Consider the following 26,260-nt stretch of genomic DNA (forward strand, 5'->3'; position numbering starts at 1 on the left):
ATCCTTTGTGTTCTTCTGGCCTTCACGCACTTTGCCAAAGAACCGAGTATTTAGAACGTGCTCCTGTTTTTGTAAAATGTGACCAAAGAGGAGTAAGGTGTCCTTGAACTCAGAGCCGTGCGTCGGCGGGACTGCTGACAGTCAGGCCCGGGGCCCACAGAGCTGAGAGGACCCTGTGGGGCGGAGGGCAGCCTTGATTGGATCCTTCCCTGCAGCTGCGAGCCTCGCCTGGGCAGGAAGTGCGGGAATGTTCGCACTTGCCCGTCTTTAGAGGGAGCTTCTTTCTCAGAAGCTCAGCCAAAACCTGCTACTCGTAGTCTCTTGGCATTGAACTCTGGGTTTGCAACTTTAGTTTAATTCAGTGTGTTTTTCATGTGCACACTAGGAATGAAGACACATTTTGGAAGAATACAGATGAGCTCATTAATCACGCCCGGAGTCCGCCCCTTTGGGGTCCTTGCAGAGCATCTTCCTGGCTGCGTGGGTGACGTCTCTGAGACTCCCCTTCATGTCTGTCCTCATACAGCGTCATCCCCAGTATCTTGCACAAGGTGAGAGTGCACAAAGCCCCCTTGTGTAATGATAGGGCTCGTCAGGCGCCAGGAGCGAGTCGTGTGGCGACGGGTGGAGGCCGTAGGCACGCCACTGGCTTCCAAGTTGGCTTACTGTGTCTACCCCACCGTCCGTGTGCAAACAACCCTCAGAGAGGATGTGGCATGTTTCTCAGCATTGAGAAGACAGCAATTCAGTCAGTAAGCCAGTGTTCAAGGCCAAAATCTTATGAAGTCTGTTGGCATTTCTGGAGTGGTGAGGTGACGAGGACTTGCGCTGATCGTTTCTGTGACTCGTCGTAAACAAAAGCCAGCGTACGTATTAATTGCGGTCAGAGTGTGTTAGAGTTAGTTTGAAATATCTGATCATCCTTTCCTCTCTTACGCCACCAACCAGCACATCAGCCGGCCGTGTACACGCACCTGTAGCGTCACCTGTAGGTCACGCACGCACCAGGTGACCTCTACTGACAAAGCACCGCCTCCCTGATGGTCTTCTGTGTGACAGCCCCACTGTGGAGGCTCATTTCTGGACGCACAAAGTAGAGAGGCTGTGCACGTTGTTGATGACTCTCGCACACACGGGGCGGGTTTCAGTGAACAAAAACCACACACACGCACACACACTCTCACACACGCCGACCTTAGTAGGAAAAGTACTTCATAAATATATGCGTGGCTTTGGCCACAGAATCCACAGGACGCATGATAGTGCTTTACGCGTTGCTGATGTACAGCCCAAAGACAAATGATCGCACAGGGTACATCCCGATTAAAGGGCTGTTCTAGCTGCTCCGTGTGTGGTATGTAGAACACGTGCCTCTGGAGTCGGGCACAGATCTCTCTTCAGCGGCTGTCTCTGGCGTCCTTTGTCGGGGTTCCGAGGAGTTCCATGGGATTGTATGCGTGAGTTCAGTAATGGGATCCAGATTTGTGATCTCTCCAGAACTGAACGCCACGTATCAGGCTCAGTCTCCGAGATCTGTCACGATCACTGGTACCCTAAGTGCCTCAGCTCAATGCTACGTTTCTAGGACAGCAGAAAGGCAACGGATATCCATTAGAAAATCAGACGATGACACTGCCTCATATTGTTTCCTCTGCCTTATCAACTTTTCCTCTCATCACACAATACCAGCATCAGATAGCGTTTATTAAGCCCCTCATGCGCCTGGTGCCGGGTAGGGTAATGCGTATTCACAGTTACCTCGTTGTGCTGGTTTTTCAAATATGCCCGACCAGTGTTGCGGTGAAATTGATTTCTTTCTTGTTAACAAAATCGGTTCTTTTTTGCACTAATTAAAATCGCAAGGTAATGGACCCTATAACTCCGATGCAAAGGGTCCAAGAGCCTGTCAAGGACCCCCGTGCTCAGCGTCACTGCGGCGAAGGTGCACCGGGAGGGCCTTGGCCGTGAGCCGTCCTTGTGTGTGGGATGGCTGCGGGGCCGCGGATGGGCATCCACAGCAGATGACACTGTCTCCTCGCTTCCAGGACACAGACAAGCAGTAGGAACGTGTGTGCTACTCGGAGACACCCGCCACTTTCCACAAAGGCAGCCGTTCAATGCCAAGGGCGTCAGCCGCCCTTTGTAGTTGTTCGTGCCGCGTGATGTTTTCCCCTGAAGTTTCCCCAAATAGTGGCTAAGAAAACTATGACACCTTTGCTTCTAATATAGATAGAAACCAAATTGTACACTAGGGAAAAAGCTGTTTGAATTTCGGACCTTAGTGGGTCCCCCCTCCCCCAGTTCCAATGCGGTAGGAAATCTGTTGGACGTGGGCAAGTATTAACTGTTTGTTTCCACCGCGAAGCGTATTCAGATGATCCTGAACATGAGCGGGGACCGCTACGGCCTTTGCCAGTAGCCAGAAGTGGACAACAAAGTACAACTACATCGGCGCAATCGCTTTTTCACCACTATGAGTCGCCTGACATTCTGCTGACGTCGCATGTGCCTTGCCTCGTTTATTCATCACACAACCTCATGGGGTAGATGCTTTCAGCGCCCGGGCTCAGGGGTGTTGGAAAAGTCACCCCAGGTCGCTCTGCCTCTGAACCCGGAGCTGGTTCACGAAAACCCCACACACTTGGCCAGCCATCCCTCCTTTGATGTTCGAGGTTCTCAGGTGGGATTTCACAAATCACGCCTACTTCCCAAAGCCCTCACGGCACGGCTGTCAGATTCCGTCTGTAGGCAGCGTTTATTTTTGAAAGAACTGCAGACACACGGGCTTAGAGGCACCAGCGTGACTGGACGGTGAGCCCAGCGAGCCCTCCACCTGGGGCGGAGCAGGCGAGGCCTGGCCTGTGCCATCAGGGCAGCACCCAAGAATGCTGCTTATTCGCAAACACGAAGAATTTGGACTCCAGTGTTCAAAAGAGGGCATCCAAGGGAATGCACAGGTCTCCTCAAGCAACAGCATGGTTCTGAAGGGACCGAAGCAAAGGTGTCATAGTTCTGCACGTAGCGGAATCCCTTCAAGAGAGCCGCCCAAACACAACGCCCGTCAGAGTGTCCAGATTTCACTGAAAATCACAGCCCTGATCCGCAGCGCGTTTTAGACACGGAGCCAGGAGACTTGGATCTGGCCGTGCCACTGCACGTGATGGCCACCTCATGCGTGTGCAAAACCCCAGCTGTTACCAAAGGTGGGCGAGTGAGTCCTGTGTTCCTTTTCGTTACGTAGATGGCGCCTCTGGTAGAGGAGAGCATTGTAAATACCGACCCAAGGCTACTGATTGGTTAAATCTCCAGCAGAGAATATTCACTCCTAGACAGACAGTATGGATTTGGAATATACATATTAGACACTTCGTTTTTAATAGAGTTTGCTTAAGGTGTAAGATATCACGTATGTTATATCTCACGTATAACTTATATACGTAACTTATACATATACATACATGTGTGTAAGATATATACGATATTACTATGGAGGATATATTAACAGAATTGCTTAAGATATAAGCCACTCTGTTAATAATTTATCCTGAAGGAGCTCATAACAGACTTTGTCACTCAAAACTGTACTCCGTGGGTCTGTCACAGTGGCTAGAATACTCACCTTCCTCTCTGTTCAAAAGAAGAAATCCTAACCTCTATCTGGTGACATAACCTCATTTCTTAAACAAAATGTGAATCTAGATATATTTCCAAAGCAACTGGGAGAAATTGTTTAATTCTTTATATCCTCCATGGATGTTTATCTTTCCATGGATTTATCGAAACCCATATACTTCGAGACCCATTTAAACCTTGTTTCTCAAGAATGTACTCCATTTTGATCAAGTAACTCTCAGTCTCTTGAAAGAAAAAAAAGAAAGAAAGAAAACATGTGGCATGTGTACTTTGAATGCAATATAAAGTATTTATGCGTGTGATTATACACATACACACATACAATCCTACAGTATTTCTGTTGTATATTAACGTAAGAGACAGTGACCCTGCTTTGTGATTTCCTTCCCTAGAAAGGGAACTCGTTGGTACCTACTGGGGGACGGCTCAAATATTTTCTTAGGGTACACGAAATAAAGGTAGGCTGCAAAAGGTTCGTAAAACAAAACAAAAATGTCTAGGAGATCCAGGTCCTTTAAATCCCTTCAGTTAAGATTGTACACGCGGGTGATTTATTTAGGATCGGAGACATGTATTAGCACTATTCATTATAGAGTAAAAAGCCTGCTTGGCGGTTCTAAAAGGTTTGAATTAATTAAGAGCCAGCCTGTGGGTGACAAGAATAATTTGGGGGCCTGAGGAGGAAGACCCCCACCCCAACCACCCAACTGTTAACTGTGGGTTTTCTCATGTTAGTTGGGTGCTCACACCGTGGGTATTCTCACACCTGTCGACCTGAAGCACAGCACCTGACCGCAACCAGGGTCACACGCGTGTTTCCCACAAGATCTGGCAGATTTGGTTGTTCAATTTAGGTCAAGAAAAGGGGGATATGGATCTATAACCTACAATGGGAAACGGCTACCTGGCAACCAGTGAGATGACAGCACGAATGTCAACTGGTGCGTTTTAGTCCCTGGTCTTGACTCTGGTGACTGTGATGGAGGAAGTAAGAAAAATCCGGGATAGGGCACCTTGGCTGTAATCGTGGTCCTCCCGGGTCTCCGACGGACCTCTCCAGGCTCACTGGACCATTTGCTCACGTCGCTTCACTTACAACGACCTCCTCTCATTTCTGGAAGCGTCTAGACTTCTTTCCCCAGCAACCGCCCTCCATTATGACACGGGGAACCCACCCCTCCCACGGGCTGGCTCTCTCTGGCCTGGACGGGGCTCCATCCACGGCTTTGGAGATCCAGCTTATGATCCAGACCCAAGACGGCGAACACAGTAATGGGTTCAGCTGGAGGTGGTCTGCTGCCTGTCCCCTGGGAGTGGCCCTTGAGGGAAGGAAGGGAGGGAGGGTTTCCAGCGGCTTCCATCGGCCTGGAACTCTGGGAATTGGAGACTCGCTAGGCTTATTTCTTGGCGACCCTGAAGGCGAGCATGCTGGTAATAGAGAACCTACTGGAAGGAGAAGAGAATCAGCCCTGGGGACTTCATTTCAGCTCCTGCCTGATGTCTGTCTGCCTGCAGCTTGCTAAGCTTCCCAGGCTTTCTGGAAGGTGACACGGCTCCCTTTGCCGTAAGCCAGCTTGTGGCAAACCCAGCTGGGCTTGAGCTCTTTCTGTCCTCTGTGCGCTCACCTTATGGTTCCTTTTGCCCAGAACAGTGTCCGCACCGTGTCCTTGTCTTCACTGGGTCTCTTCCTTCTCGAATAGGGAAGACATCTTCCAGGTGGGGTTTTCTCTCTGCTTCTGGGGAAAAAAAGGAGAGGGTCACGGTGGCTTTCTTGAACCTGCTGCTTTTTCAAGTACCTTGAGCTCAAAATAACTTTTATGTCAAAGCCTCGTATTCTGAGGGGTATGTTCAAGTTTCCTTCCCTGCAGAGCCACTGCCAGAGAGAGATGTGTGCAACGCCACGCTGGGTTTTGCTGGAACAGGACCTCCGTGGCCTCGGGCCCCTCTGCTTCCGTCTCCCCCACCCCTGCTGGCTCTTTCCCTCTGACCCCCTGTCTTCCTGTCTTTCTCCCAGTCCCTCCCTCTCTCTCCTCTTCCTCCCTCGGTCTGTCTGTCTGTCCCGCCTTCTCCCCCAGCCACTCCCTCGGCTGAGCTTGTGAAACACACTGAGGAAAGGAGAGGGGTCAAATCCTCCAGTAGCCTCCTGCCTGCACGCTGTTTGAGCACCAATCATTCTGGATCATTCTGAACCATAAGCCTGTGTTCTCAACCATGAGGCTATGGGATGGGACAAAGTACTGAAATGGGGGCGCCGAGAGGGGGGGCTCAGTCAGTTAAGGGTCCAACTTCGGCTCGGGTCATGATCTCACGGTCCATGGGTTCAAGCCCCGTGTCGGGCTCTGTGCCGACAGCTTGGAGCTGGAGCCTGCTTCGGATTCTGTGGCTCCCTGCCTCTCTCTGCCCCTCCCCATGCGCGCTCTCTCTCTGTCTCTCAAAAATAAATACGAAAACGTTTCTTGTCTACACGGCCCGTACAAATGTTAGCTATGTTGCAGAAGTGGAGAGACCCTGTGGAGCACGGACCTCTGCGTTGAGGTCAGATATAAGACCCGGAGCTCGGAGGCTGGTGCCGCCTTCCTGGCAGAAGGCAGAAGGTCACGATGGTCAATTTGTCTTCACAGCCTGGCCTCACAATGAATGCAGGACACTCACCGGCAGCACCCCTGCAGACGGGCTCGGTGCCCTGTTTCAAGTGCACCTGGGCAGCTCTGCCGGGTGGTTGTCCCCTGGCTGTCCCCTGCTGTGCTCCTTCAGTTTGCCGAGAGAGAGAGAGAGAGAGAGAGAGAGAGAGAGAGAGAGACAGAGAGAGACAGAGAGACAGAGAGAGACAGAGAGAGACAGAGAGAGACAGAGAATCATTCAAAGTTAAAGGGAGGAGAGGTCGGAGACCATCAGCAGCTACAGGAACCTTCCTTCCTGGTAGAATTCTAGGGATTAGCCAGACAGCTTTGCAGGAGGTTAAAAAAAAGGGGGGGTGGTTCTTTTCTCCATCATTGGCAAACGCATCACAATTGCTTATGTTGTAAGATGTCAAAAGTTCATGACAGCAAATGAGAAGGCCAGTTTTGGCTTTATTCATAAAATGCAGTGGCTTTAACTCCTGCTCCAGGACTTTAAAAGCTTTAAGGCAGTAGGGCCTCTTTTAAAAAAAAAAATGGTTTTAACTTTTATTTATTTTTGAGAGACAGAGACAGAGTGCAAGTCGGGGAGGGGCAGAGAGAGGGGGAGACACAGAACCCGAAGCAGGCTCCAGGCTCCAAGCTGTCGGCACAGAGCCCGACACGGGGCTTGAACCCACGGACCGTGAGATCATGACCTGAGCTGAAACCAAGAGTTGGTCAGTGAGCCGCCCAATCACACCATGCCCTCTCGCCCCCGCCCTGTAATTCAGAGGATCAGGACCAATGTCTACACTTGTTCTATGTGATTTGCCACATAACTTCAGAGGAATGAGCTCTCTCGGTCTCTCTCCACACATTGTGTCTGTGCCCGGACCCTCGCAGTCGGTCCTGGCTTCCTCGAACCTCTGTCCTCATTTGCCACCGGTGTAGCTCACGGCTCTTTACAGAGCTGACCTTTGAGCATGTGCAGACCGCCTGTCTGTAGAATGTGATCTTTGAGCCCTGGGGATCCCTAGAAGTTTCCGGTCATACCCTGCGATTCTCTGAAGGTAGAGAACAAATCCTTAAACATCTCAAACACCCAGCACCAGCTACACAGGTACAAAGCGTGTGCTCAACACATACCTCCTGACAGAGATAACTTCCCTCTTTTAAGATTGAAATCATATTTTTAACACTCGGTATTTGTGATGGTAAACGTTTCTGAATGAGAAAAAACATTTTTTCTTAAAGTCCAGAATTGTTGAATTTTCAGAACTTTTTACTTATGGTGATAAACGTATCTGATCGAGAAACAAATTCGTGTGCCCTGATTGGGTTGTTGATACCCGTGTTAATGGCATCAGACTCTTAGGTTCCATGGCCCTGGTTTCAGGTCATTTCCCACCTGCCTCTCTAGGGTGACCTTCTCTGCCCTCTTGCTGAGGTTTTTTCCCCTGCCCACTGTACCCCGATCCTCACCATGTCACGGTGAAGGCCACCAGGGCAATTGCATTCTCACCTGTGGCTTGAACTCCGTCTCTGTGCTGAGAAGCTTCTCCAAACATCACGGCGCACTGCGTTGAGCACCTAGCAATTGTCCTAAGAGTTCCCGTGCCTGCGGGCGGACACATAGGTTAACCTGGTCTCTGCTGTGTAGTAAGAGCGGTATTTCCAAATTCAAATCTCAGTGTGTCTCTTCTTGGCTCCACAGCCTGGTACAGATTCACACCGCTGTCAGCGTAAACCAGAGCCACAGCGCGTGGCTTTCCTGGCCCCTCTGACCCACGTCTAGGTCTCTCTTTAGACGTAGCTCTCTCTCAGCCCACCTTTGGTAATCCATGCTACTTATTCCAAATTTGTTTTTCTTTCTCTTTCCCTGGAATCTTCATGCCCTCTTTGACTGTTGCACTTTGGAATATTCTACCCTTTTTATTTTTCTAGGAATAGTCTTTTCCTCTTAGATGATTCTTGGCTAGTTTAGGTTCAACCTAGACCTCACCTCCTCCGGGGAGCCTTCCAAGACCTCCTATTTCCCCATCTCTCTGGTCTGGATTGGATGTCCCTCCTGCGTACTGATGAGCCACAGGGGGTTGTGTTGACCTACGTATTTGTATGAACACCCCCAGCCCCACTTAACCTCTAAGGTTTTTGGGGAAAGGACAGTTGACATTTGTCCCTTTTTCTGTCTTCTGGAATGACCCTAGAGCCTGGATCTCAAGAAATGCTTTGTTAACTGCAACACTGCGGATGGTGATTTAGCTGCGGGGGGGGGGGGGAGGGTCAAGGTTATGTATTTTATTCTAAACAGTGTCTAAGACAAATGTGGTTCCCAGCCACGTTTGGGGCACTAGCCCAGCTGTGAATATATGAGGAACTGAGGCACAGAGAAGGTGTGTCCTCAGTGGGTCCGGGAAACATTCCCTTCACTTGTGTAGCGATGGAAGCACTCGCTTCGTTGGACGGTAGAGCCAAGAATCCAGACATGGGAAGGAGTACCGTTTCTGTCAAGTCCAAAGGTCTTTATGAAGCCCTTGGTGTGAAGAGCTGAGCCAGGAGGTGAAGTGCACTCTGCTCTTTTGGGAGGCGTAGATGTTAGGCGGAACTCCACTCACTAGCACGGCCTATGACGCGGGAATAATTGGGTTCTGCTCCGCACGATCTCCCCCGCTGTCTCCCTGGGTATCAGCTGCCTCTTCCTCCACCGGTTAACACGGAGTAAAAGCGCGTTGTGCCGGGGGTTCGGCCGGGTGCTTGCTGCAGGCTGTGCGGTCCCCACTTGGACACGAGCCGCGGTGCATCCGAAGGAAAGGCAAACCACATTGCCTTGTCTTCTGGGTGTCCTCCCGAGGGTGGGGGACTCAGTCCTGGGAGAGCTCACGGTGGGGGGTGGGGGGGGGGGGGAGACACGGCTCTTTGGAAGAGGCTGGAAGGCCCTAGAGGGGTGATAGAACTTGAGCTGACTTTTGAATGAGGTTGAAAATGAGCTCTGTCTGGGGAGGGGTCAGAAAGTGCCGATAGATGCTGGGCATTGGAGGGGGGAGCACAAACGAGGTGGGGGGGAGCACGGATGAAGAGGGGAGAGCACAAACAAGGTGGGGGGGAGCACGGACGAGGGGGGAGCACGGATGCATTTGGGCCACTGTGTGCACACTGAGTGTGCGGCCCGGGAGGGGGACGGCAGTGTCTCGGCATGGATACGAAGTGCCGTCACAGGCGTGGGGGGCGAGGGGACCGTGAAAGGTTCTGAGCAAGCTCAGTCAAAGAGAAGAAAGAGAACGTCGAAGGATTGAAACGAATGAAGCAACGCGACGTCGGTATCTTACTGCAACTTTATTCATTGACAGCAAATTTCTTAGCGAAATATTGAGTCGGCCTTAGATTTCGGTGAAGAAAACTCACATACGAGGGCAGCAACTTTCAAAAGTCAGCGCATTTGGGGAATGGGTGGCTGTTCAGCCGCCCACCTAGAAGCCTGGGTCCTGCTGGTTTGGCGGGGAGCCCCCCAAACGTAGGTGGCAAGCTTCTTCCGTTTCAGGGTACCTGTGGCCGAGAGCAGCCCAGGAAATCCGATCGGCACCATCAGAAGTCACCGCAGGGTTTAATTAGGTCAGGAAAACACTTCCGTTTTCAAGCTAGGAAAGCGGGTAATCGTTAACTTTACTGAAAGGTGATTCGCTGTAACGTTTCGTCCCGAAGCCGGGCAGACACCATCCACAGGGACATGGACTGATAGAAGTATGTGTGATAGGTGACGGCATTTGTGTGATTTCGGCACAAAAGTGAGGATTTGAAGACACAAGCTGTACGAGCAAAGGGGCAAGTGTATCGAGACCGGTTTTGAGTTCTAACTGGACCACAAAGCATTTCAAAGCACGAACTTCTTTTTCTTTTCCTCTCTAACTTAAAACTGGGCTGTATTTTTTCACACTTGGTAAAAAGAATGCTTCGAGTCTTCGACCCAGAGCGCCAAGCTGTAGCCGAGAGCGCATTTTTAGAACTGATTTATGGGCCCCAGAAGGCCACCTGAAGAAAGATCTCTGTGGCTGGCTGTCCTATTTTGCTTTTTCTGAATTACTTTGTATCTGATTTAGACACTGGAAATTATCGGTGTGGGATTTCGCGTGCAGATCGGGCACTGTTTCCGAACTTCTTCTCCGATGCATATTTCATGATTAGTATCCTCAAACCCCAAAACCTCTCTGGAAAAACATAATTCTGTACCTTTGTGATTTGTTTAATAAACTGGAGGTAGACAAGTTAAAGGAGCTGCCTCTTAATTTAATGAGAAGTACTTTTCAAACAACACTTGGAATAATTGCAAATGGCATTGGACAAGAACAACAAAGTGCGGAAGGGAAGAAAGGATTTAATTTTTAACGATGGACTTTTCAGTGATAACATTTTAGAAAGAATGACTTAAAAGCTGTAATTAGAAAAGTTGGCTCATTTGGAGGATGCGGAGGACCGACAGCTTCTTCTTCTCGATGTTGTGGATTGAGAAACAGATGTAAAGGGAGTTTAGATACCATCAGAGTAATGCCTTTGCCGTAACTTGTGAGGGAGGAACCCAGCACCCAAGGAGGAATCCAGCACCCATGAGGAACCCAGCACCCAAGGAGGAACCGGGCACCCATGAGGAACCCGGCACCCACGAGGAACCCGGCACCCACGAGGAACCCAGCACCCAAGGAGGAACCCAGCACCCACGGGGAACCCAGCACCCAAGGAGGAACCCAGTACCCACGGGGAACCCAGCACCCAAGGAGGAACCCAGCACCCACGAGGAACCCAGCACCCACGAGGAGCCCAGCACCGATGCAGGAACGGGGACGTGACCCATCTCGGTGGGTCAGGGATGGAAGAAAGCATGAAAACTTTTCTCTTAAATGCAGATTCCCTGTTTCCTTGGAGATAACTGACGCTTGTGCAGGAAATTCCAGGACCTGCAGTCCCAGCAAGCCCTCTCCTGTAGGACTTGTCCACCTGTGTGCCTCCAAGGACGTGCGGGTGGGAAAGCGTCGGGGGCAAGTAACTTCATCTTTCCGTCTTCTGTCCTCTGTGCGCCATCACCAGTTTCTGTCTCTCCAGACTCCAAGGATCCTCGGACCCCTCCCCCCCACTTTGCCATAGTCACCGGACCCCGGCACTTAGGCCCTTGCGAGTGTCCCAGATGTCCGGTTTTCTTGCTCCCCTGCCTATGTGGCCTCTGTTGTCACTGACGTCTTTGCAACCGTGGTCTCGTAAGTGTGGTTCTGCCCCCAATTCTGCAAACCTTAAGCAATTCTCTCTTCAGACAGAATGACATTTCCAAATTTCAAGTTCGGCATGGCCCTTGTGTGCTTAAACTAACCCTCCGGCGCGCCTCCCCCGCCAGAGGGGAGGCGGCCCTCCTCTGCATGGCTCGTGGCGTCTTGCGACACCCCCCACCCTGCTTGCTGTCTCTTTCAGGGGCATCTCTCCTCACCTAGCACGTTCTACATGAGCCGCATTTAACTGGTGGTTTCTCCAATTCGCTCTGTTTTATGGTAATGTCTTCGCATATTCCAGTTTGTGTCAAATAAGGTTTGCCTTTCTGGGAAACTCCTCCCCATCCTTCAGAGCTGAGCTCGAAGTCAGCACCTCCTCCAGGAAGCCTTCCTCGTTTGGGTGTGGTGTCCCCCAGCCGTGTGCACACAGCTACCCGGGCGGGCACGATCTACATAGATGGTTTGCTCTGGAGGTGAGAGATCCGCGTTCACCTTACACCCTCACTGCAGCCGGGGCTCCCCCAGCAAGGCCGTGGAAAACCTACCCTCCCAGCCTCACCTTTTCACACCTTGCTGGTGTGGAGCCAGGCGCCTCCCACGTCAGATTCTGAATGAGTCACCTGTATGTAGGTTAACTGTTCCTGTAGCTTTACCCTGTACTCTGTTTAGTACATTTTCCTTTACTTTTTCTCTCCTGGAATCCCTGGGACATCGTGGGTTTGATGAGCCAAGTTCCCGGGATAGGGACTCCTGGGTAGTTCCATCGGTTAAGTGTTGGACCCAGTCCTGGATCTCGGGGTCATGAGTTTACGCGTGTCCTTGGGCTCTGCACTGGGTTGGAGCCTCCTTGGAAAGAAAAGCTCCTGGGAAGAATTCGTATGTGCGTCATTCCATGTCTCCAGGCTCATACACTGATTGCTTGCTCTGCAGACCGCGACCACATATCACTGATCTTAAACGTCTTGCCTTATGGATAGCGGTGTTACTATTCACAACAGCTAAAACGCGAAGCAGCCCCGATGTCCAGCAACAGATGAGTGAATGGATAAGCGACACGTAGCATATGCACACAGCAGAACATTACCCAGTCCTAAAAAGGAAGGAAGTCCTGACACCCGCTACAACCCGGATGGACCTTGCGGACATTACGCTGAAAGCAGCCAGTCACCAAAGGACAGACGCTGCATGATTCCATTTATGGAGAGATGGTTAAGATGGGAAATTCTGTGTTGAGCGTATTTCACCACCATAAACAGGCAAACCAACCAACTCGGATGTGATCTCGTGCGGATCTGTCTGGCACATTCTCTCATGGCCAGGTCACAAGGAGCATGTCCACCGGAGAGTGGAGAGGACCAGTTTTTTTTTTTTTTTAAGAAGACTACCAAAGCTCTGCTTCCCACAGGCCTTTGGCAGTTTACCCAGGTATTTGTTTGGGAGTGAACCGTTGTTGGGAAGGTTTCTGTGCTTTAATTTACTGCCTTTGGATGATTTTTGAAAAGGGGCATTGCCCACAGCATCTTCTAAGCAAGCGTGCTGTTTTCTTGGAGATTTCTTACAGCAGGACCCAGGAGAACGTGACGGTTCCCTGAGCCCACAGCTGCCTCTCCAGGTTGCGCTATGTGACATGTGACGTGTGACTGCACTCCCTCAACCCGTCACGTATGTTGTCTCAGCTCCTGAGCCCCCAAAATAACGTTTTTGCATGAGGGTCTCTCGCCACTGATCAACCTGTGAACTCTGCTGTGAAACCAAACTCTGACTCCGGGGAATCTGAAAAGTCTGACCATATCAAACTAAGGAAACACTAGGATTCGCTTTGAAGTATATATAATGCTGATATTAAAAAAAAAAAATGTTAACAATGCTTTTCCAAAACACCAGAAAATGTCTGATGAAAATGTAACTTGAAACAAGTTGAAAGGAACACATTTTACCCCAGGAGTTACGGGATCAAGCATCGGGTTTAGGAGATTAGAGTGGAATTGAGTTGTATTTTGTAAGGAATCTGACGAGAAAGAAATTAGTGCTGGGAAGAAAGATAAAAATCAACAGATATGCCTTGTACAGGTTAACAAATGAAGTCAGCCTGAACGTATCAGGCAGACGTGATGCAAATTCTCTTCAATGTGCCTCTTCCGTGGGTTTTATTTAAAAATTTTTTTTTAACGTTTATTTATTTTTGAGACAGAGAGAGACAGAGCATGAACGGGGGAGGGTCAGAGAGAGAGGGAGACACAGAATCTGAAACAGGCTCCAGGCTCTGAGCTGTCGACACAGAGCCCGACGCGGGGCTGGAACTCACGGACCATGAGATCATGACCTGAGCCGAAGTCGGACGCTCAACCGACTGAGCCACCCAGGCACCCCTATGTGGGTTTTATTTTAAAGGAAACACAGGCTTGAACTATCTGAGGTTTAAAGCACTGATTGACATGCTAAATTATTATGAAGTAGAAATGGTAGTGACATTAAGTAATAGAGTTGGGATACTTTTATTAAAAGTATTTCTGAAAAACCAAAACATTAATTTCTAGAGATTTTCCAGAGGCCTCAGATTATCTTGGTCTAGGAAGTCTTTACATTTGTTATGGCACAAAGTTGTTGTTGTTGTTTTTATAATGATACAACTGGATTAATGACCTGTTTTTTTTCCTTCTGCAGTTTTCAGTGTTTCTCGTATCCACCTTTGAACTCCTTGGAAACGTTGTCTCTTATTTGTCTTGTCTGCACATCATGATGATAAATGAAATTTGTTGAGCGAGCTAATGTGTAAGCAAGTTTAGATACCAAAGTAGGATTTGGGATTTTTTTTACGTAATACAGCAATAGAAGGAGTGATTATCGGGACACTACAGTGAGAGTGCATGAAAAATAATATAATTTCATGTTACGATTGAGCTGTGTCCAGATTCATGTGTGTAGCTCCATTGCTAATGTGCCTTGTTTAGGACTGAAATGGTAGAGTGACAGTGTGCTTGGTCAAGGAGTCTTGTCCCAGTGATTGACGGAACGTCTTTCACTTGTGGGAAGTCGAGGCACGTAGAGACAGTTGACACGGAGTTGTCGTCCTGAGTGACAGAATAATATGAGAGACATTGGAACACATAATCAGATTAACACTGTTACTTTAACATCAAAAGCAATCAGTAAATGTCCTTTGAAATGAGAAGAAAGTGGCATAAAATTACAAATAACCCAACTGCACGTTATATGTTTTATTCAATGTCACACAGACCATGTGGGGGTTCGGGACAGATTAACAATGCAGAGGCGTATCAGACTTCATAAAAATCTGTGGACAGATGGCCCTCGCAACATTCATCTGAAAATAGTCACCTACCTAATGAATCCACAAAGGGAGACCTTCCTAAACTCACTCCAGATCTCTTGCAATGTCTTTGAAAATCTACTTCTTATAAAAGTTATTTAAGACTATATATGATTATGCCATTTTACCCTAAATGAAATTATGATATTCCCTAAAGCAAAGTTTTCAAAATTACTAAAGGGTTTCTTTCATTTCTAGTCTTTTGTAAACTATGAAGAAAATTTTGAATTCTATGTTTATATGTTTTGGAAAACAGCAGAAATAAACATTTCAAGTATCTTTTCATGGTGATTTAAAAGAAAAATAACGTGGGTGACTTCCACGTGTATTTCCTTATCCAATTGAAATTATAATCACTTGAAACACATGCATCATAATTTTCGTGGAGAAACCACAAATTTGGAGAAAAAGTACCTTCTGATAACTTGATAGGCTATCTCATCATGTTCTTAAATTCCATGTTCTTAGTTTTCTAACGTATACATTTATTTCATGTTTCCATTAGATGGCACTGTGACGATATTGATGGACCCGACAAATCCTTGCTTTCACAACAAATGTGAATTTCTTTTGTAATTCTGACTTTATTTCACTAGCTTCTAAAACCCTGTGATTTATGGTATTTCCGTCATTATACAGCTCGAGGGGCCACAGAAGTAGAGGTCAGTCTGACGTCCTAGGCTCATGATCCAAAGGTCAAGAATCACAGAGACCGTGGAAGTGGACAGTGCTGGGTCAGCCTTGCCTCTGAGAGTCTGAGATGATTGGACTCTGCTCTGGAGAAGATATTCCCATAGGAGGCACACAAAGAAAGGTGGTCAGATAGGAAATAGAGCTTTAGTAGGAGGAGAATGAGGGGCTTTGTTCTCTAACACATGCATGGGCAGACACACCCTCCATCTAACTGGAGTTTTGGTATGCTGGTTGGGGCAGTCAATGGACTATAGGATCCCTGAGCAGGGCTGGCCTGTGGAGACGGGAGGGCACTGGGGACAGTGTATCTGAAGAAAGATGCCGACAACTGCTGGGGACAGGCCCCCGAGCCTGGGCACAGCCGTGTAGGGACATCCACGCAGGGCTGGGAGCCCTCTCTGCAGAGTGTCTCCTGTGGCAAAAACGATAGACCATCAGGTCAGAGAGACTGAGGTCGTCAGGAGCACACCTTCACACAAAAGCACACAGGTAACCCAATACATAGGTCGCGTATCTCAAAAACAGGTGTTCTCAGCACACAAACGCGACGTGGCTCTGTGGGACGGTAGACGTGTTAATTAGCCTGACTGTGGTGACCATTGCGTGACGAACGTGTATATTCAATCATCATTTTGCTACACACATTGTGAAACAAACCAATATCATGATATCAAATCTAATTATGTGCAATTTTTGTCAATCAAACCTCAACGAAGCTGGAAATATAAGAGAGTAACAGAGCATCTGTTTTGGCTTGTTATTCCTTGGGATACTGGTAAAAACATGATTTTAGGTGTAGAGAAAGTGTTACTTTGCTGATGTGAATTTACAGAAGTAGTCCAATTAAAGACAGGAATTTGGCTTTCAGATAATTATAAATACTGTCGATAAGAGGCCTCCAATGGCTGACATGAACTGTCAACGGTGGTTCCCATTTTTGTGCATATGAAATGATTTTTGATTAGATGTCTTGTTGGCACTTACTTAAATTACCTATTCAGTCAAACATATGTTTTGTGATAGAAAACTTATTAAAATAATTCATTTTCATGCTCAGGTCTGGGGAAAAAACGTAAGAATACAGTTTAAGTCTGTGGTAGATACACATAGTAAGAATTCTCTTGCATACCTCCTCTGTTGTCCTCTGATTTGCTGCCTCCGGTGCCCCGGGGAAAACACCTGATCTCTTTGGACCAAGAACTCGCAAGGATGCTGAGGTCACCCCGTGGCCACCTCTCTGTTCATGCCTTTTGGGCCGTGTTGCCCGTGACGTAGGGTTCCCCAGATCTCAGTGAGTGTATATTCATACCATATGAATCCAGGGGACATTAGGAAGGGTGGGGCCAAAACACCCTATTTGGATCCAGAACCATTTTGGGAAATCTGTGTGACTCTCTCCATAGGCATAGAGCGAGCGGATTCTGGGTCTCTGTGGGAGAGAGGTGTCCACGCACGCCCATAATGCCCGATGGGCATCTCATTGTGAACTTTGCAACCACCAGGCAGATATCCTCACTCATTCTTCTCGTGGAACTCTTCATGGCCGCGGGTTTGGACCACGCGATTCTGCACATGCAAATAAGAATCGTGTGCAGCTCTAAAAATGCATCACTACATATGTATTTTTGAGATACGGAGGGTTTGCAGATGGACAGGAGGTCATGGAACCCTCCTCCTGGTTCACGTGGTGGATAAAAGAGCATAAGAATGCAGAACCTGGCGCCCCCACCCCCAGATGTATTGAATTAGAATCCACATTTTCATAAGATCTCTGGGCCATTCACAGCCCCACTGCAGCTCGAGAGACACCAGCCTGGTTATCAGGGTATCAGGATCATTATCTGCAGCTCGAGAGACACCAGCCTAGTTATCAGGGTATCAGGATCGTTATCAGGGACGATAGGCACAGTCCTCAGAGATCACGTGGAATCTGACTCATGGTTGCCGGTGACTCACAAGCCTTCTTTGATTCCTTATGGCTGCTGGCCGTTGTCCTAATGGCTGCTGGCCGTTGTCCTTATGGCTGCTGGCCATTGTCCTTATGGCTGCTGGCCCTTTCCTAGCCAACCAGAAGTGGGGGAGGTGGAGGAAGGCGATGAGATGCAAACAGATTGATTCACTTTATGATTTCCTTGGAAGGTCTTGAGAAATGCTCGGTGAGTGTAGGGCTGAGGATGTATGGGCCGCACTGGTGGGTGGGCTGGGCGACCAGCAGTCGGCGTCGGGTCTCATTAGTGCTTCCGAGGGGCTCTGCAGAGACGGAGAAGCCCAGCTGTCTCGGGGTGTCTCCTCCCCATTAATAGTTGGAATAATGAATTGTTTGCTTTTTCATTTGTCTTTTCTCCAACAAGTCAGATAAATACTCTGTCCCGAATGCTTCCAAAGACAGCTTTGGACGGAGCTCTCAGAATCAGCCATTGCCCCCTAAATGGTAATATTCCTGAAAGTCTTGAAAACCTCTTTAATTAGAGACTTTAAATTAGAGCCTCATTATGACCCTCTTTTCCTCCTCCCACCCTCATTCCTATTAGTGTCTGAGAAATGAAAAGTGTTCTCAGGAGCAGAGCTGGGTAAAGCCTTGTGACTGACAGCTTCACCTGGGGAGGGGAGAGGTGGTCTGGGCAGGGGGGTGTCCCCATCGGGGTCATCGCAGGACAGGGGTGGGGGGCGGCGAGGGGGCAGTCAGGCCTCCGTGGGGGGTGGCACTCCAGCCTGCTGACCCAAGGCCACATGGACGTCCCCGCCAGCTCTGCCTATGGCTCTCTGACCACCGCTTCTGCTCCTCGGGGCTCCGGCTTCTTGTGTGATGACCCCTGTTTACGGAAGATAACAGTCTGTGTTTGCCTCTCTTTTCTCCTTTAAATCTGGGTCCCCGAAAAGAAACACACGCTGGATAAGGGGCTTTTGAAAGCCGGGTGTTTTTCTCCGTGTCTTGGCACGCGTGTCTTTTCCAACATCGCTGTGCTGTCTGCACTTCTAAGGACTTGCTCTCCGTCTGCAAGGATATTGGAGACTCTGCTCTGTGTGTAACGTCGTAGGTCTTTAACGTAAAGAAAATAAACAGTCTTTTGTGATGCCTTTCTGGATCTCAAAGCGCCCACTATGTTGCCTGTTTTGATGCCGTTATCAGCTGCGCAGTACGGAAGCAACTTTCTGAACAAAACTCAGCTGCGGTGGGCACTGTATCACTCCTTATTTGCACACCTCTTTTTGTTAGCCACCTTGTATCGGGTAGCAAACTCATCCTCTGGCCCTTTGCTCAAAGAGCGACGAGGAACGTCCTACTCCCCATGATAATAATAGTAATTATCACGTACGCAGAGCTTTGCATCCCCAGAGCCCCTTACAGTCAGTCACCCATTAGCTAATTCAGACAACATCCCTCCGCGAGGACCACCTTGCTTCTCTTCATGACATTATAACGCGCGACCATTATGTGCTGCACTTTGGCTCTGCTGTGAGAAGGACTGGTCCGACGGTTGAATTTAAATGCGGGTATAATTTACATTCATCCTAGAGGATGCTGCCATGAGAATATCTTTCTAAATTAAATAAAAGGGAGAAATCCAAATTCCTCAGTGATTTTTAGATATTTCTGGGTCTCCACACCCAAACAGATCAATCTTATTTTTCCCATGTGAGTGCATAGTTTGGGCAACACATTTCACATGCAAACAGAGTGCCTGCTACGAGCCACAGTACAAATAACACAAACACAAATCTGTGAGAATCTGTGAATACAAGCCTCAGAAATGCAACCCTGCCCTCAAGCAATGCACATTTCTGTTTGGAGAGACAGACGTACAGACCAAACTTTCCATACGACAGTTAAGGAAGCAGTGGGAACTTAGAATCAGTAGATCATCACATTTTCATTACCTGGTTCTAGAAGCCTTTATTATAGGTGCACCTGCAGGGCTCAGTCGGTTGAGCGTCTGACTCTGGATTTCAGCTCAGGTCACGATCTCAGGGTTTGTAAGATCGAGCCCCATGTTGGGCTCTGCACTGACAGCATGGAGCCTGCTTGGGATTCTCTCTCTCCTCTCTCTCTGCCTCTCCCCTGCTTGTGTTTGCGCGAACGTGTGCTCTTCCTCCCTTCCTCTCTCTCACAACAAATAAACATTTTACAAAAATAAAAGCATTTATCACAGAGTGTCACGTTACACCAAGAACGTTACATTTTGAAGAAGATATTAGAGGTGGGTGCTGTGAGCCAGGGACACACAAGAGCGTGTGCATAGTAACCTCGTTCAACCAGATGGATTTATTTTGTTTTCAACTCTAATAGTTGTTCTATGACATAATGACCAGTCATTCACTGCGTTGGGCTACTAGATGGTCGTTGCTCTCTTAAAAATAACTTTGTGTGTGTTAGAGTTTGGGGAATCAATAGAATTCTTTTTTGTGTGTCTGCTGCACATAACAGGGGAAGTGCAGACACGTTCTTAAAGGCACCCTGGATTTTTCGATCTTTATACGGAACAGTTGCCTTCAGCTGACAGTGCTGGGGATTGAATTGGGAGGATATTTCATAGTGACATAAAATGTTAGACCTAAAAATGATCTGTTCTGGGATCTCTTGGGTCGATGTATTCTAGCTCGCTTAGGGTGCAAGGGAATGGCTCCAGGGCAAAAGGGATTGGTAACCTACCCCAGGTCGCAAGGAGTCAGTGGTGGGAATAGGAATGAAATCTACGCCTCTGGCCTCCTGACACTTTTTCCTCTCATTCCGGGAAATTAATGCACTGCATTTACGTGTTGAGCAGGATTTAGAGGAAGAGCTAGGAGTTCAGTCAGGCAAGTTGGCTTTGAACTCTGGCTTCTCCAACCGTAGGATGAAGTTGAAAAGAAAGCGTAGTGATTGCATTTTAGCCGATTTTCAAAGCTGAGTTTAATGCAATTATCAGGAAACAGCGTAAGCAACACAGATATAAGACAGCGTGAAACTCCTGTGCTCTGACCGCCAGTGTTTTGGGAGAACAGAAGAGACCGGGGTTGAAGGCGCTAACGTTAGTGTTTATTTGGAAAAACTTGTCAGTTTTCAATGAGGAAGGCCCGTCACCTCTACCGGATGGAGGGCACTGCATGAGGGTCTCTTAGAGACCATTTTCGCTCTGGTATTTGGGGATTGCTGCAGATTGGTGACTGGTGATGCTTTGGGCCCTAGGTGTGGAGTCCCTGAAGCAGAATGAGGAGGGGTGTGTAGGGAGGGAGTCCGCTGCACTCCATCTGCCACCAACAGGGGACAAGGATGCGCGCTGTCTTCCCAGTGTCCAGTGTCCCATCCTGAAATACTCTCCCCCACAGAGCCTCCTCCTGGGTAAGGATGTTAGCACAGAGAGGCTAAGGTGCGTCACTGTGAATGGTGGGTGAGAACGCAAAACTGGCCTCCCGGCCCCACACGTAACCTGATTTTAAGGTGCCCTCCAGAGAACCCGTGCAAGCGCACCATGGGAGAAGACCCCAAACCGGATCGCAGAAGTACTAGTTAGACCAGACTTTTTCTTCCTCATGATCTTCTTTGAATACTCCATTTTCCAACATAAAAAAAAAAAAATAAAGGTGAACTGATTTGAGGAAAGTCAGGCATTTTCAGAGGGATGAAAGGTTGAAATTTTGCAATTAGTTTGAACTGCATACTCCTCGAGGGTGACCTGGGAAAGTGTGAATTCTTCTCAAGATTCCTTTCCATTGAGAGAAGAGGGAATGTATAATGTAAACCTGAAGGGCCGGGACTGGGAAAGAGTAAAGTTAGGTTCTGTGTCACCCCCTGAGTTCAGCTGATTATTAGTTACACAACTTGAGCAACTTATGAAAGAATTATCACAGTGTCTCTTTTCTCTCACCTTTCACGTTGTGTGAGGGTACAATGGAGTGTCTGCAAACTACCCGACCCGATGCTTGCCCCCCTAATAAGCCATGAAATACAAGACTATGATAAACATACTCTTGTGCTTCCAAACACACACACACACACACACACACACACACACACACACACACACACGACTGGAAGGAGTAGAGGGCAAAGTGTCCAAAGATTTTGTTTCTTCAAGGAGATAAAACATATACAAAATAGAAATAGAAATGTAGCAAAGTAAGAATAAAGAAGTGTGGGGTTAAGAGCCAAAAAATTGATGTGTATTTCCCTCATTTCAATGAGTTAAGAACTCTGTGGGGCACTCCCAGTATGGAACAACTAAATTCTGGATAAGATACACTCTGAGAGATTGCTGATTGTATGAGAAATAAGAGAGGTTCCAAATGATTCTGAGAGAGAGAGACAGAGACAGACAGAGAGAGAGAGAGAGTGTGTGTATGTCTCTGGATATCTGCACCAAGGCTGGAAGTCTGAGTAGTGCCAGACAAGAGGGGTCAAGTGTCACAGTGGTAAATGTCTAGAGTATATCCAGATCCTAGGGCTGGCATATTTGGAGAAAAATAAGAATCAAAAGTTTTCAAGGAATTTCTAAAGGATCTACTTCAACAAGCAGAAGGCAAGTGATTCCAGAAGAGCTGAGTGAGATTCAAGAGACATGGCAAGTAGAGTGGTCATCGTCTGTGGGAATCCAAGCTTTGTAAAATATAATGCTTTTGACTAATTTATGGACTCTCTAGAAAAATGCTGCAATAACCTATTGGACAGCAAAGCATCCAAGTGGGGAGGTAGGCAAGCTCAATTAAGGTTCTTCTAGATTGTTCTGTCATTAGAGTGGGGAATTAGATGTCTTTAATTTTATATTTATGTTTTATCTTGGAAAGATTGCGAGGCAACCAGTTACAGGACAGAGATAAAGTCAAATGTGTACAAATTGGACTAACCGAAATCGAGTTGGGCTAGTTATATTAATTTTATACAAAATAGACTTTCAAGCCAAATGCACTATTAGGGCAGACATGAAGGGAAAGAGCCATCTATGAGTCCCACTTTGTAGTTTATTCGTGCTCTTTACAAAGGATGTGACATCTTAAAAGACAGAACAGATAGAAAAGGGAAGCACGTGTTTAAAAAATGCTCTTAGGTCATTACAACCATCACGTACTGTTATTAACCTTATGGGATCAGTGGGCAACGAGAAATTATATACCCTGCTGCTGGGAGGGTAATTTCAATAACAACTATGGGAGATAATCTGTCATTACGTTGGAAAGCTGCCATTGGAAATAGCCAAAAATATAGAAAGAACTCAAATGCCTATCAATGGAAAAATGGATAAACAAATTATGAGGCACTCCTAGAATACTGCTATGAAAAAAATGGTGCAGAGCAAAATACCAAGATCTGAATAAATCTTAGGAAAATGACATTGAGTTAAAAAACAAGCCCCAGAGAATATCACACATTATGATCCAACTCTTATAAAGTTCATACCCAGTAAAGTTAATACATGTTAAGTATATATAAAATATGATGAAGCTAATTCTTTTAAAGTAATGTGATGGTAAATAAACCATTCTGGGGAACAGTTATCTTGAAGAGGGAAGGAGGCGGGAGACAGAGGGGACCAGAGAACCAAAGTACAAGTATATGTACATTGTTGGTAGTAATAGATTTTTGGTTAGTTGGGTGCTCTTTACCGCATTCGTTAAACTGTTATGCTTTATAGATGTTGCGTATGATTTAAGCATCCAATTATATTTTAAAATAAAAGATCATGAAGGGATCTGAATAGACCTTCCTTTAAAGAAGTTATACAAATGACTAATGAGCACGTGGAGAGATGGTCAACAGCATTACCCACCAGAAGATTGCAAATCAAAACCACAGTGAGATAGCATTTTACACCCGCTAAGATGACTAAAATGAGAAAATACGGATAATGCTTAAGTGTTGACCAGAATGTGGAGTAACTGGAACCCTCATCCACTGTCGGTGGAAATGGAAGACGGTGTGGCCCCTCTAGAAAATACAAATGCTCCTGAGTAGACAGCCAGGAAGAGCGAGAATGTATGTCCACGTAAAACTCATACATAAATGTCCACAAGCGGCATTATTCATAACAGGCAGAAAGTGGAAACAACCCAAACCCCCATCAAATGTTGACTAGATAACGAAGATGTGTGTCTCCACACAATGCAATACTCTTCGGTGATAGAAAGAAATCCATGCTCCAGTATGGATGAGTCTTGAAAACGTGATGCAAAGTCGAAGAAGCTGGTCACAAAGGACCGCATATTGTGTGATTGCCATTTATATCAAATGTCCAGAATCGGCAAATCCTTTGAGGCAGAAAGTAAATGAGTGCTTGTCTAGGGCTTGATGGGGAGGGGGAAGCAGAGATTGGGTAGTGAAATCTCAGTGGGACAGGGCTTCCTTTGGGGATGATGGAAATGTCTTAAAGCTGGTCGTGGTGATGCATGAGTAACTCTGTGAATATATAGACAGGTTCCACTGGACACTTTAAATGGGTAGATTGTGTTTAAGTGTAAATTATTTCTCGATAATGCCTGTAAAATGTAAAATAAAACCAACCACAAGAAGATTATGAAGTGAAATTCAAGTGCAAGGAACAAGGCGTCATTAGTCATGAGAAGAGGTCACAGGAAGATTACCTCTGTGAGATGAATCATTTCAGGGGAGAAAGAGATATTTGTGGTCTTAAGTTTTCAAAGAAGTCTTCATCAAAACAGAGAATCCTTAGCTGTACATGAAAATAAACCCCTGAAGTTATTTTGGGGGGGGGGGTTCAAATAGGAAATCACTTCGAAGAACCTTGGTAAGTAGGAAATAAGCTGAAATTATCTGAAATTTACAAAGTTTGAAGGGAATGTTAATTCTATTGTCAGTATAATCAGTATAATTTGTAAGAATTGTCTAATTTTCATTTGGAGCTTCTGTTCTATTTAGAATGAAATATTCTGTTATATCCTTCTCAAAATTCAGCTTCTTTAGGGAACAATAGCTCTACAGAATATTTAAGAGCTCCTGGACAGTAACGTGTCTTATCTTTTTGCCTACACTAATTTCCCGGTAAAATTTAGATCACCAGATGCAGGATGTGTAACCATTCAAAGACATGGGAGGAATTTAACGCAAAATTGCATGTGGAGAAATTAGAATTTGGTACGGATGAAAAAGTCTTCATAGTGCCATATTCTTACGGTCATACTAGAGCAGAAGATAATATGGCATATTCTGGTGCTAAGTGGATGATACCCATGCTTTCCATAGATCTTATACTTGCAAGCCTAAGTATCTGGAAAACAAATTTCTTGACACCAAATCCTATCTTCTCATTAACTCATGATGTAGAAACAGCGCTGTAGGGCTACTTTAAAAAGTTTTGACTGTATGGGGCGATTTGCTTATGTGACACATATTAGGGTTCTCCAGAGATCCAATAGGAGATAGATGATAGATAGATAGATAGATAGATAGATAGACCGACGGATATGAGGGGATTTATTCCAGGGAACCAGGGATGGCTCAGCTCTAGCAGCTGGAGAGAGAACTCAGGCTTCCTCTTTCCTCTTTGTTTCTCTTCAGACCCTCAAGGGCTTGGTAGAGGCCACCTGCCCTGCTGAGGGCATTCTTCTCTAAGGTCTACTCATTCAAATGCTAATCTCTCGCAGACACACCCTCCCTGGCAGGCCCCAGAAATAGTATTTCCTGACTCCTCTGGCTTCCCTTAGCCCCAAGGTCAACGTTGACATTGAAATTAGCCATCTCACTGGAACTTGAGGGGAAATAGATTCTTATCTTTGTAGATCAAATGAGAAAAAACCCTTAAGCAAAACTAGCGTTATTACTGAGTGCAAGGAAAGCCTAATACCCAAGCGTGTTAATCGTCCGTAAAATATTCTGTGCAGCCTTCCTCTTGGCCCTGGACCAAACGCCTGCCCCAGTCACACGCCGGGACAAAAGCGCCCTTGTCCTCAGTGTTGCAAAGTCTCCGGGGTTCTGTTCCACAGCTCACCTTCACCTGGCCGTTGTGTTTCTCTCACATGATGTGCAGCCCTTACTGAACCCTAAACTCCTTAGGGCTGAAGCTTTTCTTGATCCACACTGTATCTACCTGGAGCCTTGCCTGATGCAGGAAGCACCATTTAGAGGTCAGGGTTATGGATTCTGGGTTCAACCTGCTTGAGTTTAAATGCCACTTAGGAGGCGGTGTACAAGGGCTGGGCATTTGAGATGCCGCTGACCTTTGCCCACCGCGACAGGAGCGAACTTCACAAAGGCTCATGTCAGTTTTCCGTTGCTTCCAAAGCCCACGCTCGCACACGGCCTTCAGTCCCGCACTTGGGCCATCGCCAGCGAATTTCACCGTGGCCTCCCCTGTGTCGCTGGCATTTTCTCCTTCACACGTGCTGTAGCAGAAACCTGGCGCTCTCGGGGACGCTTCTTGCCCTGAACCCCTTTCAAGTGGTGACTAGTCTGTTCTGAACCACGAACCCTCTTGTCCAAGCAGCCCCCCTAAATTCCGGTCTCTGAGATCTCGTGCTACCGTATTGCTCACGCTGCTCCTTCTCATGGCTGCCGTGCCAGGAACCACTGGGTCCCCCTCCCCGGTACTGCTTGAGGTCCCTTTTTGCTCACTGTCATCCTCTCCAAAATGCCCAAAGTGGCACCTCCACCGTCTGTGTCACAAAGCTGTGTCCCCCTTCCGCAGGTGACTGTCTTGTGGAAAACGCCTATCTGCACTGCGTGTCTTACCTACCGTATTGTGGCATCCGCCTTTCTCTATTATGGTGTTTGTTTTACTGTCTTTTATTTTGTACTTAAGTCCTTGTTCTCGGTTCTCTGTCTTGTC

General features: G+C 47.2%; 1 long non-coding RNA gene across 5 annotated transcripts; it reads right to left on the reverse strand.

Annotated features, from left to right (window-relative positions):
- Positions 1-2,158: 2,158 nt before the first annotated feature.
- On the reverse strand, positions 2,159-6,629 carry LOC113596532 (uncharacterized). 5 transcript variants are annotated; one of them, XR_008295699.1, is made up of 4 exons: positions 6,523-6,629; positions 6,286-6,381; positions 5,259-5,369; positions 2,159-3,325 (listed from the first exon to the last, which is right to left on the reverse strand). It is a non-coding gene; the product is annotated as an uncharacterized LOC113596532 (long non-coding RNA). The 5 variants fall into 5 exon arrangements; XR_003417286.2 differs by having other exon boundaries at positions 4,647-5,369; XR_008295698.1 differs by having other exon boundaries at positions 6,157-6,381.
- Positions 6,630-26,260: the final 19,631 nt, after the last annotated feature.

The sequence above is a fragment of the Acinonyx jubatus genome, chromosome B1 (genome assembly GCF_027475565.1).
Source record: "Acinonyx jubatus isolate Ajub_Pintada_27869175 chromosome B1, VMU_Ajub_asm_v1.0, whole genome shotgun sequence".
Lineage (NCBI taxonomy): Eukaryota > Metazoa > Chordata > Mammalia > Carnivora > Felidae > Acinonyx > Acinonyx jubatus.